This window comes from Mus pahari, chromosome 7, assembly GCF_900095145.1.
Source record: "Mus pahari chromosome 7, PAHARI_EIJ_v1.1, whole genome shotgun sequence".
In the NCBI taxonomy this organism is placed as follows: Eukaryota; Metazoa; Chordata; class Mammalia; order Rodentia; family Muridae; genus Mus; species Mus pahari.
In genome coordinates, this window is record NC_034596.1 from 108,021,278 (window position 1) to 108,025,217 (window position 3,940).

At 43.8% G+C, this 3,940-nt stretch overlaps 1 pseudogene; it reads left to right on the forward strand.

The window, feature by feature from the left end:
* The first annotated feature begins 2,109 nt into the window (after nucleotides 1-2,109).
* LOC110324165 lies at nucleotides 2,110-2,582 on the forward strand (annotated as a pseudogene).
* The last annotated feature ends 1,358 nt before the right edge of the window (nucleotides 2,583-3,940 follow it).

The following is a 3,940-nucleotide window of genomic DNA, read 5'->3' on the forward strand; positions in this document are numbered from 1 at the left end:
TCAAACCTCTTGCTTTTTTGTCAATCTGTGTCTCACCAGGAGATATGTTGAAATAAGAGTCTTATTATTATTATTATTATTATTATTAATTTTATTAGATATTTTCTTCATTTACATTTCAAATGCTATCCCAAATGTCCCCTATACCCTTCCCCTACCCTGCTCCCCTGCCCACTCACTCCCACTTCTTGGCCTTGGCATTCCCCTGTATGGGGCATATAAAGTTTGCAAGTGGTCTCTGTTCCCAACGAAGGCTGACTAGGCCATTTTCTGCTATATATATGCAGCTAGAGGCACAAGCTCTGGGGTACTGATTAGTTCATATTGTTGTTCCACCTACAGGGTTGCAGACCCCTTCAGTTCCTTGGGTAATTTCTCTACCTCCTCCATTGGGATCTCTGTGTTCTATCCTATAGATGACTATGGGTATCCACTTCTATATTTGCCAGGCACTGGCATAGCCTCACAAGAGATAGCTATACCAGTGTCCTTTCAGCAAGTTCTTGCTGGAATATGCAATAGTGTCTGTGTTTGGTGACTGATTATGGGATGGACCCCCAGGTGGGGCAGTCTCTGGATGGTCCATCCTTTCGTCTTAGCTCCAAACTTTGTCTCTGCCACTTCTTTCATAGGTATTTTATTTCCTATTTTGGGGAGGAATGAAGTATCCATATGTTGGTCTTCCTTCTTCTTGATTTCTTTGTATTTTGGAGATTGTATCTTGGGTATTCTAGGTTTCTGGGTTAATATCCACTTATTAGTGAGTGCATATCATGTGAGTTATTTTGTGATTGGGTTACCTCTTTCAGGATGATATCCTCCAGATACATCCATTTTCTTAAGAATTTCATAAATTCATTGTTTTTAATAGCTGAGTAGTACTCCATTGTGTAAATGTACCACATTTTCTGTATCCATTCCTCTGTTGAGGGACATCTGGGTTCTTTCCAGATTCTGGCTATTATAAATAGGGCAGCTATGAACATAGTGTAGCATCTGTCCTTATTATCCGTTGGAACATCTTCTGGGTATATACCAAGAAGAAGTATTGCTGGAACTGCAGGTAGTACTATGTCCAGTTTTCTGAGGAACCGCCAGACTGATTTCCAGAGTGGTTGTACAAGCTTGCAATCCCACTAGCAATGGAGAAGTATTCCTCTTTCTCCACATCCTCGCCAGCATCTGCTGTCCCCTGAATTTTTGATCTTAGCCATTCTAACTGGTGTGAGGTGAAATCTCAGTGTTGTTTTGATTTGCATTTCCCTTATGATTAAGGATGTTGAACATTTTTTCAAGTAATATGGTAAACTCAGAGAACCTACCTCCTGTCAAATCTACAGATGTGAGGGATTTACTTTAAGGGAGTTGTTGGTGAGGCCTCTGGCCTGCACACCTTGCTCCATCTGCCAGGGCTGGTGAAAGAAGCCTCCTCCGGCTCACCCTGCACAGGGAGGGTCTGGAGTGGTCAGGTGGTTGCAGCAGGGTCTCACTGCCTTCAACCTCATTGAGGATAACTTGCTCATCACTTTCTCCAGAGAATACTTTGGTGCTTCCACTGTTGAAAGCCAGGCAGAAAATGTTGGAATGGTGCTCCCCCTTCAGCTGGGTTTGACCCTGGAGCAGATAGCTTGTTTCATGTGCCGTAGCAGAAATCGGAGATCATCTTCTGAGACCAGCCATTGGCCTCCGTTGTTGACATTGATAAATCCGAAGTGGCCGAGAAGGTCCTTCTTGTAGTTTTCTGCAGCCCCACAGATGTCTCCTTTCATGCTGCCCCCCTTCATTCTAAACCCCAGGCCAGCTCTCCTCTTCAAGCAGGAACTGCCACAGCCCCTCCCTTGGCCACATGCCAGCCTGAAGCTCCCTTCCTGTCCCTTCCTGCCTGCTGGCTCATAAGGACTTCAGACTTTCTCTTCTTCATTTCTCAGGGAGTAGAATCAGCACTATTGCAAGAACTTGTGGATCAGCTTTGTGAGCTCAGTTGGGCTTCTCTTAGCATGCCCTGCTCCTCTAAAGCCAGGAAAGCCTACTCCTGAGCATCAGACGATGATGCAGACCACACTGCTTCCTGTGGAGTCCGAAGTTGTAGTCTGGAGAAGTATGTCCAACATGGCATTAGAGCGCAAGACTAAGTCTTCCAAAAGCCTGCTGCATATGAAGTTCATGCAAAAGGGCCTGGACTCGGAAACCAAGAAACAGCTAGAAGAGGAGGAGCTGAAGATGATGAGTGAAGAGCACTGGTGCCTGGATTTGCTGAAGTTGAAGGAGAAAAAGAGCTTCATCCTAGAAGAGCAGAACTTCTTGTGTGACGTTCTCTCTGGAAGGATGGCATTCAGGGCGTTTAATCCTGATGTTGAGAAGTTAATGCTTCAGATGAGTTCTGAGAACAGAGCAGCGCAGCAGAGGAAGAGGAGACAGTAGACATCAATGTGTCTGATGAAGAAATGGCAAGAAGATATGAGACTTTTGTGGGAACAATTGGAAAAATGTTTGCCAAGAAAAGGGACTGAGCCAATTAAGAAGATGAAAATGGAACTATAAAAGCCATTAAAACTTAGATGTTCTTAAAGCCCCAAGACTAAAGTGGAGGCTTCCCATAAAGTGGATGCCTCCCATAAAGTGGAGGCCCCTGAGCATGGTTTGAACTCATCTTTCTGTCCTCTATACTGGTTAAAGCACTGTTTCCTTCTAAAAATTGCATGCTTTTGTAAATGGGATGTTCTTCGGGGGCTTCAAATATGTGGGTACAGGATGCTCCCTATATTTTTGACCTGATTCTGTGTGTATATAAACAGACAGGGCACAAACTGCTCTCCAATTACTGTCCAGGAATGACTATTGTAAACTAATTACTGCATTTGTTTAATTGCCCTTATATTTCTATTTTACTTTTGAATCACATCAAGACAGGTCATACACTCCCTTTGGATTGAAATATTTGAGCACTTTTCAGAAGTGATTTGTCAGGAACAGACTTGGCTCTCCAGCCCAGAATCTGCATGCTCTTGGGCCTTTGACAGGAATAGTAGTGTGGGGTTTGTGTATTTTAAACAGTCATCTTGGTCATTTTACCTACTGTTCTATAATAAACATGTCTTAACATTAAAAACAACAAGAAGTTGTAGTCTGGACTCTAGATAGAGTCAATTCTGGGCATGTATGAAGAGGTCATAGTCTACTTCAGTCCCTCCATGCTTGCCCAGGAGCTGATCTTGGGATTGGGCCCAAGGGCATGGTGTTCCAAGCTAGGGTTCTTCAGTTCACAGGACATCTTAAATAGAACTGTGACCTACCAATATTAAATGGAAATTATGTTATATATTCAAGAAAAGAAAAAAAGAAAGAGTTGTTGATGGCTTGGCTAATGTTTCACTACTAAAGCATGGTTGCCCCAGTTCCAGCTCAAAGAACTGCAAAGCCTAGAGGGCCATTCAGTCAGAGGTCCTGTGCATTGAGCATTTTTTTCCATTGTGTTCCCCATTCCAGGTAAGACTTGACCTCTTGAAGAAGCAGATGGTGTCGCTTACCAGTGGATTGTTGATTTGGGTCCTGGATACGGAAGGCTCTGGAGTCCACATTTCTTTTCTGTTGGGACTATTTGGGCTGTGACCTAGACTGACACACAGTAACTTGGCCAAGACCTCAGGCTTCCTTGGCAACTAGGCCTCCCTAAAACCAGGGTCTTTTCTTAGGGTCTTCCATGGTTGAGTATGGCCCCTGCACATCCCGAGAGCCCCAACATGACCTCGAGTCCAGATCTCACATGTACTTCCTGTAAGTGGATCTGCAGGTTGACCAGTGCACTGCCTAAGCCTGGATGAACTATGTGAAGCAGCTGCTCCTTTATCCCTGCTGAGCAAAGTGAGCCAACCCCCAGATATTTTTTATTATTATTATTTTATTTATTTACATTACAAATGCTATCCTGAAAGTTCCCTAT